This window comes from Coturnix japonica, chromosome 2 (assembly GCF_001577835.2).
Source record: "Coturnix japonica isolate 7356 chromosome 2, Coturnix japonica 2.1, whole genome shotgun sequence".
NCBI classification, from domain to species: domain Eukaryota; kingdom Metazoa; phylum Chordata; class Aves; order Galliformes; family Phasianidae; genus Coturnix; species Coturnix japonica.
The window spans coordinates 33,633,603-33,650,753 of NC_029517.1; the positions used below are offsets into that span (position 1 = coordinate 33,633,603).

General features: G+C 36.1%; 1 long non-coding RNA gene across 1 annotated transcript in view; it reads right to left on the reverse strand.

Moving 5' to 3' along the window:
- LOC107309262 overlaps positions 1–14,298 on the reverse strand; it is a 32,493-nt gene extending 18,195 nt beyond the window's left edge. Inside the window, exon 1 of the long non-coding RNA XR_004306451.1 lies at positions 14,031–14,298. This is a non-coding gene — a long non-coding RNA (uncharacterized LOC107309262). The remainder of the gene's footprint in view (positions 1–14,030) is intronic.
- Positions 14,299–17,151: the final 2,853 nt, after the last annotated feature.

Sequence of the window (17,151 nt, forward strand, 5' to 3'; positions counted from 1 at the left end):
CACTGGAGTTAGCTTGCTGCTCAGCTAATACAGATTCAAAGGAACCAAATCTCTATAAATACAGGGGATGCTACATCTTCAGCAAAGAAAACTGATCTATTAAGAAAGTTTTTTTCAGATGACTTTCAACAAGCCTTGGGGGCTGCTAAGTCTGGCAAAAATGAACATGTCAGGTTTCATTGAAAATCACAGCCTGGCTAAAATGGGATTTTGAAAGATGAGCCACCTGCTTTATTAATAACAACATCACAAGATATTTTTAGTTTATTTTACAGACACAAAACTGTGTTCCACAGATCATTTTAAAATGTGAACAAAAGTTTAAAAACAAATGGAGCTATTTTTTAAGGACCTTCCTCCTGCTTGTCATCATAAACCTCATAAATATGAGACTTTTACAGCAGAGATTTCCCCTTCCTTCTGTTTTGGCTCCGGGGAAAATCTACAGAAAAATAAAACAAAATCTACAATATGAGAGAACCAAAACCATAAAATGTGAACTGCATTACTGAAGAGAATGCTGAAAGACTAGATACAAATCTCACTGAGGGCAAGGAGACAGGTATGCTAACTTTTCCACAGACCACTTTAAAAAACAAAAAATGCATAGCACAGAGAAGAGGCAGGTGGTGAAGGTTCATAGGCAAAAAACCACCATTTCAGACGTGATACCTGGTAATCTGCTCTCCAGACTTACAGCCCTATGGAGACCACAAGGTCACTGATTGTGTATGGTCCACCATAGGGAAGTCTGCAGTGCATCAATACAGGACATAACATCTCTTTCCAGAGATCACCAAGGACTATGGCATCTGAGGTACTGAAGGTCATCATAGTATCATAGTATCATAGTTATCATAGTCTCGTGCGGGTTGGAAGGGACCTTAGAGATCATCAAGTCCAACCCCTTGGGATTCAAGCCTCTGTGTAGCAGAGCGGCACTTCTACCACTTGCGCCACAGGGGGATTCGAACCCAGGGCCTCCGGTGTTGCAATGCGGAATTCCTACCATTTGCGCCACCGGGGCACACAATGTTCCATGTTCATTGGAGAAAAGGACAAAAAGGAAACTACAGATTGGAACCAAGCATAGAATCATAGAATGATTTGGGTTGGAAGGGACCTGAAAGACCACCTAGTTCCAACCTCCTGCTATGTACAGAGACATCTCCCACTAGATCAGGATGTCCAAAGCATTGTCCAATCTAGTCTTAAACACTTCTGGAGATGGGACATCTGTAATTTCTCTGGGCAACCTACTCCCACAATTCATCACCCTCATAGTGAAGAGTATCTTTCTGATGTCTAATCTAAACCTACTCTCTTATTTTAAAGATATTGCCCCTCCTCCTCTCACTGCACTCCCTGACAAAGAGCCCTTCTCCAGCTTTCTTGTAGGCCTTTTTCTGGTGTGGAAAGCCACTAGAAGGTTTCAGGTCTCCCTCAATTTCTCTTTTTGAGATTTCTGACCCGAATTTGACACCGATATCTTTCAACACCACTGGGATCAAATTTGCTTTATATAACAAACCCTTTACCCACCAGCCAAGACAGCTGCCTCCCATTTGGACCAAAGAAGTTATTTACAACTGTCTAGCAACAACGACAGTTTCATACTGGGTAAAAGAGAAATATACATCATATTCAACTGAAATGCAGAGGGGAATTCATTGGCAGTTGTCACTGACACTATATCAAATGGATTGTAAGTGAGGAATCTCAAAGTGAACATTCCTTTATCTCATATTTTGTAGTTTTTTTGTTTGTTTTTTTATTTTTATTTTTTTTTTCTAAAACCTACTGAAAACATAATGGGAATCTGTGTAGATGTGACTGCTAGCTGTGGCACACTCAAATGACAGAGCAGAACAGCTTTGAGAAAATACACAGTGAGTAATCTTGTTTCTCCTGCTGATACTTGGACCAGACAGTTTTTGTGACTGAATATGTATCACATCAGTCTCCACACATTAAAAAAAAAAAAAAAAAAAAATTGGAAAAAAATCAAAGTGCTTCTTTTACCTCTATCAAAACTGTTCAAGCCCCAGCAAACTAGGATTTCTAGCTACTGCCTTATTACAATGATAATGGACAAGCAAAGAAATCTATTTTGTCTACTTTCCCCAATCCCTTTTTTTAGTTTTTAATTTCTAAACCATCAGAACGGTTACATTATAAAATATTTCTTTGTAAATCAGCAATAACACCTACCAAGACATACACACAGTAATGTACATACTGATAAAAAAAAATAATAAGAAAATCATTAATGATAAAGAGAAGGCAAGAAAGCAATATGGGAAAAAGCAATGCAATACAAGGTTTTCCATGCTAGTCTGCTTTCCCAACAGAGAAATAAGCTGTGCTCTATATGTGATGCTCATTCATCTATCTGCCTTCCACAGTATAAATATTAGATAAGAGCTTTTTTTTTTTTTTGTTCATCCAAAACAGTCATCTCAATCTCTGAAATCAATACGATACTGTGAATAAGATACAGGGCAGTCACCACTCAGAGCACCATGTTTTATAAGAGATGTAGGATTTTTATTGTTAGTGAGGTACCATCCAAACTGATCAAATTGCACTCAACTGGATTGTTAGTTTAGCAGAAGATAAATAATCTCATCATCCTCAGAACACACTCGAGCAATGCATTACAGTAGTTTGGGTTTTCACTTCAGTCAATGCTGGCTGACAGCAGTGGCACTAATTAATTGAAGTCCAGGAGTATTTTGACTGACAGCAACTTAAACCCAGTAGGAACTGCACAAATGTAGAACTGCTTTTAAATTTGATGTGTGGTTTTAGAGGATGTGAGATTGCTTATTGTAGTTTGATGATTGCCAATTCAACAAAACTGCTTTATAAAGACAGAAAGCTTGCTCAGGACTGAGGTGGATTTCAAACACTCCTGTTTGCATCTACCATCCCTGCTCAACTCTTTAGCAGCAGGTCAGAGTACTTTGGATTTGGGGATACTGAGGGTATCCAGCTGGCTGCTTTCTAGATGGCACTCTTTCATGGAAAAAAAAATAAAAATAAAAATAAAAAAAATTTAATGAAACTGAAGCACATAGAATGCTCTATAGAGAGTTGTGTTTCTGTATATTGGTATTACATGATACCATAAAAGCGAACCCATCCAGCCTTTTAATTACTATTCATCTTGTGTTAGTTCAGGAGGTAAAATGAGCTGAATGATGACTCAGCATGAGTAAGTAACAGATGAGACTGAAGCTGGGATGAAAGTCCTTTTCTTTCTAATTTCCACTTTGTACAACTGTACTGAGACCTGGCAAAAAGCATCTTGGCAACACAGCCCACTCAAACTGTTCATGATCTTTGCCTCTGGCTCCTCTCATCATTCCTGTCTTAACTGGATAACTTACTTTGCCTGAAAAATCTGCACTTATTCTGATCTTTTTAGCCCATCTCTCCATCTTTTCAGCCCTGGTTTCTGATGCTTTATCACATTTTAAAGATGATTCTTCATGCCATCTGCTTCCTTGGGCTGCTCTGTCCTCAACTGTTATTTCCTGCTGCATTATTACTCTGCCCCACATTTTTCCCCATACACAGCAGTAAGCATGTTGTTTTGTGCGCAGTCAGCTATTACTGTATGTCATCAGATCTTACACTACCATCTTCTCTAACTTAGCAGCTGACACCCTAAGTATTAAGTGCTTAGTTCACAGACCACTAGCAACCACAGTTTGGGAACCTCTGGTGTATTGCAAACAAACAAACAAACAAACAGAAACACTTTATTTTAATCATCTTAATGATTAAGATGAACCTCCCCAAAGTGGAGGATGTTCTTGGAACTTTCCCACTATTCCTTTAACAATCTCAGTATATCATGGGTACTGAGATGCTACTCATCTGAGAAAAGTCTGACTATAAAGGAAACAAATAAGTTTTTAGCTCCTTCATTTAAAACCTTAGAAAAACAAATAACCAATTACCCAAAACAAGACATGGGATCCTATCTTTTTCAGCTGGCACATATTTCTTCCTGTTATTCACACCGGGATTGCTAATGGCTCCCAGAGTTGGCTCAGCTTGCCAAACTGCCTTTTTCTTTATATCCTCTGTTACACTAATGGTACACTTTTTCACAGTCTCAGAGAAAGAATGTAAAAAAGGCATCCTTTTCATTATGTTTCCGTGACAGTAACCAACATTTTACATAGTACTCAAAGGTTGCTGATACTGTTATTTATTACTGATCCACCATGACTAGTATAAGTGCAGGGGGAAGTTCAGTCACAGTGGTGGAACGTACCACATGCAGAGCTGAAAGTTAAGACAGAAGATTATTGTAACTGTCACTACGCCACTGAAAATAACTTAGACAAACACAGGGAAAAAAATATTTTGAATAGCATGCAATGATGAGACAAAAAGGCATGCACAAATATCATATATTAAATATTGAATTTACATGAATTAAGACTACAGTCTTATTATTAGATTCGTATTGAGTACCATCCTCCAATCAAGCACTCTTGTTGCACAAGCCTAGTGTTTTAACTGATGATGTTCCACTGAGTTCTTTTACTTATCTTTCTTCAATATCTCTCATCAGAAAATTTGTCTTTACTTATTTCAAACTCACTATAGCCAAGACCAATGATTAAAATGTGATGACCTAGAATGTCTTTTCTGACATTCTATGAAGCAATGTGTATGGGTGTCAGAAAAACTGATAAAAGTCTTATTTAAATAATGTTTCTTGTCAAACCGGTGGTGTGTTGCACTGCAGGGACTATAGTGTATAGGAATAATAAAAATACTGTCAGGCTGACATACTCAAAAGTAAATCTTCCTTGGAAAAAGTAACTAGGAATGGCTAGAAGAAAAGCCTGCTGATTTAACTGACTCCTTATAGATGGCTTATATTTTGATGATTTGTTCCTCTTTTGCTCCCGCATACTGATCTTTTTTTAAGCTGATCTGGGAGAACTCTTACTGCTTCTAAAAGGAAATTAGCAAGAAGCATCTTCTTTCTTTCTTAACAGCAATCCAGTTTGTTTGGCTTATTGGGAAAAAAAATCAGAAGAAATGAGGCATCTCTAACAATCTAATTACGGTAGACAATGGTATAGAGAGCAAGGACCAATAAATACAGATTTCATCAGGAATTTAATTATTGAAGATCAAGATCTATTTTGCAGTAAAGTAACACTGAATACCAGTATGAAAAAAATTAAATAAATGGAATGGAATGAAACATAGGAGAATTTAAAGCAAAGAACCATAACACTAGGAAGAAAAGGAATACCTATTCTGGCACTAATTAAGGAATTAAGATCTTTGCTGTTTTTGTTTTTTTATCCTCAAAACAGATTCTTCTTCCTATTACGTTCAAAGACTCCTAAACAAATTTGCCTCATCTTTAACTATTTAAATGAACTTTTTGATATTAATTAAAGTGATGGGGAGTGCTCTCTGACAACCTATAGGCAAAAATAACTGCATGCAGAGTAATTACAACATCTGGTTGCTTAAAAATATCAAGACAATGCAGGCAGTCTGCTCCCAACATGTTAATTAGCTTTCACATAAGAAAAATTACTTGTGATAGATTTGAAGACACACAAAATGGCATAGAGAGAAATGAGAGCCGCATCATCCATCTGTATGAAATAGAAAACTAATTTGGACGCTGCATCCTATTTTACCAGGATGACCAGTGCAGTAGGCTGCATCACGTGCACCAAGTCAGAAACTTGAAGTGGAAACCAAAGTTTTCAGTGTTAAAAAAAAAAATAAAAATGCAAACACTTGTATTTCATGCTCATGGGAAGAAAGATCTCATCTCCTGTACTCAGAATACTCCATTGTGTTAGTGGAAAAGAGTTGCAGTTGCTGCATTTTGGATGCTCATTTAATTCAGACATCATGGTGAAGCTAAGGCCAACACAGTACCAAAGACCAGCACATAGTAATCAAAGCTCTTTTGTAGGTGCAGGGGAACTATAGCAGTCACTGACATGTTTCCCAGTTAGAGAAATGATAATGAAGGCTGATGTGATGGGATTGCCTCATACAAGTGTATTGTTCTGTGCAAGTCCCATCCCCTGAATAAATATGTTCAAGGAGACCTACAAATTGAGAATTTAAATCAACCAGCATTGCCGCAACAAAGAGCCCATTAAAACACACACTAAGAGAATAAAGGGATAAATGAAGGCAGACACCAGGGAGGGTTTTTTTAATCATAAAATAAAAGAAACTTATTCTAAGTATCACATTCTTCAGTATTCTTCCCCATCATAAAAATCTCTCAGACATTTGGGTATTTCTTATGTAATGATAATTTTGCTTGTCTTCCTAGACATATCCAGAATGCTTTGCATAGTTAGACATGCACACTTTTACTGCCTTCATTGACTCCTCACAAACTCTGGGATTAATAGCAAAAAGTTTTTATCACTCATTTAAAATTATGTATTTGCATTAATGTCATTGCTGAGAGGGATTCCTCAGCTACACATACCTTACAAGATGTGAGATAGACTGGATTCTTAACTGTTATGCACTAATAACTTTAAGTCAAATTTTGTGATGTTGCATAAAATTAAGATTGAAAATTTTATGATTACAAATACTTATGCAATAGCAATAAAGTATGGTGCAGGCATCCTCCAACAGACAGTATTCACGTCCAGTGAAGGAAAAGCAAATGCTGTCCCCAAGGGTTTTCATACGGCTCTGTAGCCAGGCAGGTGTTTGAAGAAATTAGATTAATCTGACAGAGGACTTCTTTTCCTAATCTAAAGGTATATGTAGAAGACTTGAGTACCTTGCTTTTCCACGGAGAAAAGTTTTCAAAATAATAGACGATATTTTGGAAAAACTATGTGAGAATATTTTGCTTCAGCTGCTCCAACCAAATGATTTATGAAAGATTTTTTTTTTGGTCAAAAATCAATTTATTTCTTTACTAATATTAAACTTATATTCACAACTGCTTCTGTGCAGCAGTTGCTAAACTCTTGGCATTTCTCCAGCTGTCAAATATCACTAAGACAAAAACCTTTGGCTTAATTTTCTGTTATATTAATGAATTATTTAAGAAGTAATCAAACTTGCACTGAAACTTGAAGAAGGTATTAGCTGCACACTAAAAGACAGCAAAAGCCATGCTTTTGTTGTTGCAATATTGACCTATTATGTAAGAATTACAACTTGATTAACAAGTACTCCTGAAGGGTTATGCTCCAGGACATAGCTGCCTAATGTGAACAAGGAGTACTTGCAGCATGTCAGCCTTTAGACTGAAGAAACGAGCAACTTCATAGGATTACAGAATAGCCTGAAAGGGATCATAAAGTTCACCTAGTTCCAACCCTCCAACCACAGGTAGAGTTGCCATTCACTAGACAAGGCTGCCCAGGACCCCATCCAGCCTGGCCTTAAACACCCACAGGGATGGGGCACCCACAGCTCCTCTAGGCAGTCTGTTCTAGTGCTTCACTGCCCTCTGAATAAAGAATTTCTGACTAGCATTTAACCTAAACTCTCTTTTTTTTTAAATTAAAGCCACTCCCCTTGTCCTGTTTATCTGCCCATATGAAAAGTCCTCCTGCTTATAAGCTCTCAAGTGCAGGAAGCCCACAATGAGGTGTCCTCTGCCTTCTCTTCTCCAAACTGGACAAACTCTCAACCTTTCCTTATGTGAGAGGTGCTCCAGCCCTTTGATCATTCTTGTGGCCCTCCTCCAAATCCACGTCAATAGCTACATGACCTTTTTTTTGTGTGTGTGTTCCCAGATCTGGACACATTACTCTGGATAGGACCTCATAAGGGGAGCAGTCCCTTCTCTCAACATACCAGCACAGTTAGTGTTCTGGGCTACAAGAGTACACTGCTGACATGTTCAGCTCTTCATTCTCCAGGACCCTCAAATCCTCTGTAGGCATGCTCTCATGGTGTTCTTCTCCAGGTCAGTCCATGTGAGGGTTGCCCCAACCCAACTGAACACATTGCACTTGGTCCTGTTAAACCTCATTCTGAACACATGGGCCCCCTTTTCAAGCCTGTCAGAGTCCCTCTGGATGACATCCCTTCCTTTTATGTCAGCTTTCAAACTTGCTGAAGGTACACTCCATTTAATTATCCATGTTATTGAAAAACATGTTGAGGAGTACTGGTCCCAAGATGAACCCCTGGGGGATACCTCTCATGACCAACTTTCACCAGTACATAGATTCATTGACCACAACCATCCAACTTCTACAGTTGTTCATCAGTTTGATTATAATATAGGCTACTCCTTGGTGTTAAGACTTTGGAGGAATTAGTATCTTGTCCATAGTACATACGTGTTCATCAACAACAAAGCAGTTTAATGTAGTTTTAAACTACTGAAATCAAGTCAGGTAGGATTTATTCAAGACACACTTTGAGCACAGAATCTAGTCCTTAGGTTGCCTTATACTATTTTTATACTGTGACCTATTTAGCAGTTTCCTTAGGATAGGAAGGCTTAATAAAGATCATAGTAAATGAATGTGTGTCCCACTTGTATACTTTGTGGACTAGTCCATTTATTAAACAATCATGTGTATTATGTGTGTATATATATGTCTATATATTTGTATAACTGAATACATATTGCAAAGACCAATAGAAAAATTGTCTAATAACACGTAAACTTCTAATTAAATTTTATTATTCACCCATAACTTGAGCCTTCAGAAAATGTATAGCAATTTCCTTCTGCATTCAGATTCTGTGCTATATAATATACACAGCTGACAGCTAGCTTAATCTCTTCTTCCTATTTTATGCATAAGGGGAGAGGATTTCAGGTGAACAGAGTATGCATATTCTTATATTACAAAGAATTGTTCACGCATACATCAGGATGTGTTGAATAGAGCATTAAAAAATAAAATCTGAATCCATTCGGAAAGGATTATCTGCAAAGATTCTGTTCTTATATGTAAGTAAAACAAACATAAATGCTACTATTATAAAAACAAAAAGCTGTTTACTTAACTACTAGGAACAAAGTGAAATAACATTAAATGCAAAAATGCTTCAATCTTCAACATAATCTGTATAACCAAGATGTTTGATTTGGGCTTTAGTTGTTCTGAAAAAAAATGTAGATTGCCTTCACATTTTGTGATGTGCCACAGAAAAAAAGTGGGTACAAATCAATTCTGTTTAAAACAGGATCTATGAATAATCTCTGCATTCATCTATCTATATCAGATCCAAATCTTGCAATTTCTGCCAAAATAGTCCAAGATGTATCAAGGTCTTTACAATTGTATTTCACTAACTGCTTCACTCTGGCTGCAGTTTTTCCCCACTCAGGTCCTTCCTGTCAGCACCTAGTTCCAATCAAGCTACTATTTCCAAAAGAAAACACACGCATGCTTAAGTCAATATTTGTTCCATCTCCTGCCTATCCACAGTTTACTATCTGATTTTGTCTCTGGCCTATTTGTTTATCACTTGTACACTTCCACAGCAGGCACTTGCCTATTGTGTCAGACATACTTTCCTCCATAAAAGAACAAACAAAACCTTAGTACATAAAAAAAAGTCTTATTTATACGCATGTACACATTTTGCTCATCACTATATTCAATTTCTTAATGAGATTAAAACTGTATTTGACAGGGTTGTGTTTAGAAGAAAAAAGTTCAATCCAGATGGTATGCCTTATAGTACATTTGTTGTTTCTTCTATTTCCAGAATATTTTTCCATTAGCATAAATAACAGACAAGAAATGCCGCCCCATCCCCCCCCCTTTTTAATAAAATGCTCTAAAACCTTAATTTAGTTTTCATTAGTTTGAAGAACTCCATTTTAAAATCTTTTACACAAAAACCTTAAAATATATTTTTTAATCTGTCTTCTTTCCTTCTGGTAAAATTCATGCTAAGAATTCTGTTTACTTTAAGCCAAGTGTTTTCTGCATTATAATGAGGTATACACAGCCAGAGTTTATGGATTAATGAAAAACAATTTAATTAAGGTTCACAGAATATGATTTGATTTTTCAGGATTTGATTGTTTTAAATTAAGACAGAAGAAAAAAAAAAACAGCCTGGTAAATATTATTTCAGTGTAAAGAAAAGAAAAAAAGGAGGCTAAAAAAATCATATAGGCCTAATTTCAGTTCTGGACGAGTTCTTTTATAACATAGATAATTGAAAAAAAAAAAAAACAACAACAAAAAACACTTCTTTCTAAACAGGAATTAAGGATTGCCATTCTGTTATTTAGAAAGTGAGTTAAAAGAAAGAGCTCAGGTCTCAAAATACTAACACTGTGTGTATAGGCAGGATCATTTTTACTATAGCCATAAAGATAAATCTAGGAGCTGTGATTCAGAATCACTGATACCTTTTGTAATTACAACATTCTAATATTGTTTAAATGCCTGTGAAGTTGAAATGGTCTGAAAATCCATACTAACTAGATTAAGACAACTCACTGTGACTCAGGCAAATCATGTGATATTAGCATTTCTGGTCACTTCACACAGTGAAAGAATGAGAAAATTAGGAGGGCTAATTTGTGAATGCTGTGGAAATAAGGGTTTTACTCATTAAATTTGTATTTCTAGCCCATCTTCTAACTTCTCCATATGCTGCAGCCAGTGCCCATAGGGAGACACAAGCCATATTCAAATCTATGTGTCAAAATTCATAATGGCAAACTAAATATGTGCCAAAATTTTCAAGGAGAAAAAATAAATAAATAAATTGAGACAGCCACAAGTGAGAAAACAAGAACCAAAAAGGTCCTATCTTCCTGCTTGGTGTCAGTCAGCAGGAGAAAATATCTGTAGCTTGGAAGCTTGCCCACACCTATTTTAAAGACAAGTAAATTCATTCTCTATTTCGTACGATTCTTCAAGTAATACCAGCAAACTTAGCAGCACAATTTGCTGTTATATTCCAGCTGATGAATACGATGAAATAGGAATGCAGTACTGTTTTCCATTTATCTGAACAAACAGCCCAGTTTTATACCATATTATACGAGAGTTCATAAAGTGACATTACAAAGCATCAAAGCACATTCTAAAATTAAAGGCAGAATTCCCAATGCATTAGTAGGGTTGGATTTCACTCATATTAATAAAAAATGTTAAAAAAACTATTTAAATTATACACAATTTTCCAAAATAAAATGATAACCAGCAGTTAAATGCTGCTCTATTTGTCCCCTATTTGAAGAAAATAATGCACTCAGTGAATGTTATGGTTCTGATTTCCAGAAGCCTGCACTGAAAAGGCATTCAATCATCTCTTAGTTCTGTACTTTTTTTTTTTTTTTTAAACTAAGTTTAAATCTATCAAACACCCACACAATTTCCAATTTTCTGACCATTCCAAATCAATATTCAGTATGCATCAACAGGACCTCTTTCAGATGTAGTCAGGTGTTCAGAAGAGCTTAGCTTCCATTCTGCCACCAAAACAAATTAGATTATCAGCACAGACACTGCATATGAGATGGAGACTTCTTTCAAAATTCTGTGCACAAGTGTCATGGTTTTAATTGCTCAAGGCTAGGCTGTTCTGAACATTTGACCTTCATCTAAGAACCAAAGTGGTGCCAAATCCTCTTTGGAAATCCCATTCCCCTTGCCTGTCATCTTCCTCCTTATAAAAATCCTCTCTTTTAAATCTGCAGAATTATCAGAATATTATGGGATCTGCAGGAAAAGGCATATGTAGCCCAATCATTTAACTTATTACCAGTCATTCCTGCTGCTCTCTACTCCATCTCAGGCAAATCTTTATTTAAATTATTAATGACCAGAAAAAAATAGAAAAGCCCTACTGAGCTAACTTGTCTACTCTTGTGGATTTCTCAAGATGGACTTGGCCTAAAGAAATTGCTTCAGGATGCAGGTGCAAACTCACATTTTGATGGATTTTTGTATAGATTGGCAACATCTGTGTGAAAGCATGTGTTCATCTGCCTGATTTTTATCTTTTTAAATGGCTTACTAGACACTGAATGCAATGATGCCATGGAAGTGTATGTTAATCTTTGTTTGCATTTTGTCCTGCTTTTTATACACAGTGACTTCTACACATATTCCATTCTCTGTCCCTGTAAGAGCTACCCAAGTACAGAAACATTATTAAATATAGAGCATATTTAGGTTGCATCAAGTATTCCATAGAGAGGCTTAGATTCATTACTGGTTGTTAACAGCATAAATACAAAGCTAAAGGATCAGTTTCGAGGAACAAAAATTAGAATCTTATGAGCATCTTTTTTTGGACCCATGAGAAAGGGTGAGCTGAGAATTTTGCCAATTCATGTGCACTTTATAAATTTATTACCATATTCCATAGAAAGAATATGTAAGAGAAATAATGCAAACACTGAATTATAGGTAGAAAAAGCTAAAAATTTAATGCTAGAAGACAATTCACAAATATTCCAAACCATCAATACATTAACATAGGCTAAGGAAGGTCACAGCTATCTCCAGCCATCAGTATTTCCAGATCAACTGAATGAAGAGAAAATAACATTTCTAAGGGGATATTCTCTGAAACACACATGGTAGTAAATCTTTTTTGTTGGCATGACAGATAGTTATGCTTCAGTTATACAAAAATGACCAGGCTCGACATAAGTCGAGTGGACTAAAGGCAAAAGATCAAGCATTATAGTTGCCAAATCTTATCCCTAAGTCCTTCTTGAACACTGTATGCTTCTAGGCCAATTTTATATAAAAGAAGAAAAGGAAAGGAATTGTTAGGAGCAACTGGAATATCTGTTTGCAAGTCAGTATGCAGATACAAGGTTTAATTTCTTTTCCTAAATTTAACTATTTGTTTTAACTTAATCGTGTGTTGGAACAGATGCCCACATACTATACAGAATAAAATGACTAACATTTTCTTCAGCTGAGAAAAATATTGGGGTGGAGAGTTGGTATTTATTATTACAGCTATTTACATTATTACAGCTTGGTTTAACTAGATGTTATGCAATACAAATACATTGGTTTTCATGACAGGACACTGAAGAAGACTGAAACAAATCAGAGACCAGAAAGAGAATAAATTATCTAATGGGAATATGCTTTGCAGATTTTGAGCACGTGCAGAAAGTGAATAAGAATTTTGTCTTTGCTCAATCACACTAAATCACATTTGCTAGAAAAGTCAGGTTCAAAAAACATACTTCAGACTTCAGTTGGAACCTGTCATCTTTGTGGCTGGCAACAAACTGATTTCACAAGCTTTTATGTTGTACACAGCTCTCTTCACATGTTTTGCTTTGACATTCTACCTATTTTAAAACTGTTAAATAAGACTGAAAACGAGAGTATTTAATCTTATATTAAAGCAAAACAACTGTTCAGTCTGTAATCAACATATGCTTTGAGGTTTTGTTTATTTTCACAGAAAAGAAAAAAAAAAGACTCGATTTTCCTTTGGGGTTGTCCCTCACCATTCTTGGTTTTGTTCCACAAATAAAATTAAAACAAAAAGAAGAGCTGTAATCCTTCACAAAACTTCTCGTGCTATGCATTACTAGGTTGTTAACGGCCTATCAACGAGGTATTGAAAGAGAAATTACTTTTTCCTTAAGCTACCTTTAAACCATTATCTCTTAACCTTCCTTTGTGTTCATTTCTTTTCAAATGTTCCTTTAAGGGTTTTTGCCATAGCTGTTGCTCATGATAACAGCATGAAATGAATTAGCACAGTAGTGTAAAATCTGCTAGCTTTTCCAGATTATTTACTACACTGTAGCACGGAGGAACAAATGGAGCTTCATATCTGTTAGAGGCAATAAGAACAAACCAAGCAAATGGAAACATAAGTGTGAAATAACTGCAAGTGACTTCTGGTCTGCTGGGCAAAATGCTATTATTGCTCCTGAAATCAACGGTATTTTTGCCGGTCTTGCTAGTGTCTCACTATTGCCCATCTCCACATCCTTCAAAGAATTCCCCAGCAAAAACAAACAAACAAACCCCAAAAAATTGTTATTGAAGGAGTAACTGAATAGTACTGACCTTGTTCAACAAAGTGTTAAGGGACTTAAAGTATTCTCTCTCTCTCTCTCAATCCGTGGTCATAAAAACGAGATTGGCTCCCATAGAGATCAGTTCAAAGTACTCAGGTCAGTTTTCCCTCTTTAATCCCTGGAAAGAAAAAACAATAGAAAAGCAGTGGAGATTCATCCTCCTCTGTGCAAGCTTCCATTTTCCTGTTCCCCAGAATTCAGTCTCGATAGAGAATATTTAAAGGATAACTCCATGGTGGAGATTTCACTGGCAGGTGAGAAGAAAAAAAGAAGCCATTCTAACTCTCCATATAGATTAGCAGTTTTAATAGTTCAACGGTAACAAAAAAAAACAAAAAAAAGCAAAAAAAAAAAAAAAGGGGGGGGGGGGAGGGTTCACACCTCTAGAAGTTTACAGAGGACAAAAAACAAAATACTTAAAACGTGGGAAAGAAGATCTAATGAGGAGAGTTGTAGAATATCCAAATACTCTTTTACCAGGGTGTTTATCACATGGCTATTCAAGCTATTCTGACAAACATTCAATCTACCTCTTTTCCCCACTGTCTTTTTTATTGCAACTGTTCTCATTGTTTGTGAGTTGAGAAGAATTTCAAATGAAGGAGTTACATTTTCAATAATACATCAAACAAAATCTAACACATTCAAAAGTGATGGGGCTCATAGTAAATTACATGTTGCAAAGCCTCATCAGCTGAAGCTATTACTCCATTTCTTCAAGCCATTTTAAAAGAGCCAAGAAACTGATGCTATTTACATCATGTATATAAATAACACGTATCTCATATTTATATAAGATGTGTGAGATAGGGGAACATTTCTGCAAATGTTCATTTGAATTTTAGCTTGAATTCACATCAGCACTGATTACACAATGGAGAAAGTGATTGTAACCAACACTTTTTGAATTCTTCCCTCTTAGGATTTCAGTGAGACTCCTCATGATCTGTCTCAGAAATGGGGGCCTGTAATCACAAATGCAATATTTACAAAGAACAATATTTCAAGAATCGTTTTGGGAGAGCTTCTAAAAGAGGCAGTGATCTGAAGACAACATCATCAGATGGTGAGAAATGAATAAGGAAATAAAGCAAAAAAGATTTTTCACCATATATTACAATTACGTATTATTAAAGTCACTATGATTTATTTTATATGCACATGTCCACATCAATATTGTAAAAAGTTCAATTCTTGTTCAATAGATTTCTGAAATACTCAGTCTCAAGGAGTGCTTACTAGTCAATGACTTATCACATAGAAAACAAAGTATACAAGGGCATATGTTCATTTTATGAGCATTAGCACAACTGCTTAAGATAAGTATTTATCTAAGTATTTATCCTAAGCAAGGAACTTCAGTTAATTACATACATAGCAGTAAATTATATAGTACATCAGGCTTAGTACAGGACAGTGCTCACACTGCAGGTGAGAAAGATTCCCAAAATTCTGTGCAAAAGATCACACAATCCACCCATTGAAGTTTTAATGCTCCTTGTACCCAATAAATCTTATCTGGCTTGTACTGTTTTACATGGCATAGGACATGGTTTCCTCACAGAATAACCTTACTTTCCAAATTCTTTCCTAGAGACCAAAAGGGTAACAAGGCAGCACATCAGAAGGAGTACGTAAGTGTGGATTTACTATGAGGTCTCTGGAAGAAGCAGAAGAGAAAAAGCAATATTGAGCAGTGCTCTTTCATTCAGAAAGTAAAAATAACGCAATCTAGCTGATGGTAGACAAGGAGTATGGACAGAATTCTAAACACTAACTCTTACATGTTTATTATTCAGTTCATAAAATAAATTGTAGTTCCTTGAAACAATTTGTACATATGAACACGCATATTTAACAAAATTAATACTCACCCTAAGAAACTGTATTATGAAGGGGTTATTTAAAATGTATCATGCCATTCACCACAGTTAAAGTTACGTTCTGCAAAGCCATATAGTGCCAAATTAGAAATGCCCACCAGAAATATCACACACTGTCTCCCACAAATCCTAACTGAAAAAAAAAACAAATGTACTGAAGTAGACTTTTGTTTTCTTGCTGGTGTGGAAGCTGTAATTAAACTTCTGTCTTCTGACATTCTTTTTACTAATAAAGTCAGTTAATATTAGCAATGACTCATGACAAAACCACAATGATTGAAGTACAAAAACACTGTGAAATATATAGGGACTTCTCAAAGGTCTTCAATGCATCCCATTAAGCTGGTGACATCACAGGCAATCCGAAACCTACCACAGAATTAATGAAAGTCTCTTCGTCATTCATGTTAAGCAGTCGTAAAACCAAAGTCTGAGACCCAGCAAGATAAAAGCCAGTATTTCAACTGTGGCCAATATTTTTGGACTGAAATCTGCATTGAATTGAGCCTAATTTTTTAAGAGATAGAAAATACTGCTGGCCCACAGTGAAAAAACAAACAGGCAAATAAAACAGTTTTTTGTAAACATTGTCCTTAAATAGCTTTTCTGCAGGAAAACAGCACACCATTAAAACAAAGTGAGGAAAAGATGTTTGTAGTCCTGCAGCTAAACCACCCAGATGATCTTTCAGCTAATATATCTATGTCAAAAGCAGATTTGTATAGTGGCTTTTTACAGTTTACATGCATAATGCAATCTTGGAGATAGCTTTGCCCTTTTTGCACGTGACACTTGCTGAAATAGGACTGAGTCTCTAGCACCACGGATCTCAATGTAAGTTTGAAATGTGACATGCCCTAGAGTCATTAAACATTCAGCTCTGGATCTCCAAGGAGAAACAGGGGAGAAGAAGGGGAAAAAAAAGAAAAAAATAATCACAACTAAACTAACATTAACTTTGCATACAAGCTATTCCCCTTGTGCATGAAATGGGAAGAAACTTTAATCATGCCAAGAAAAGAGAAGGAAGCAAGACAGAAACATACTCAGTACACTCAGGCCAAACAAGTGGTGATTCCAAGTAAAGGAACAGATTCTGAAGGCTCTTTGCAGATGAAAATTGGCAATGGGCACCAAGCCACTCTTGTAATGAGTCAGCACTGAATTCAGTAAGACAGCCAGCACTTTGCCACTCCTGAGTAATAAGCTTTGTTTGGGGAATGTCAG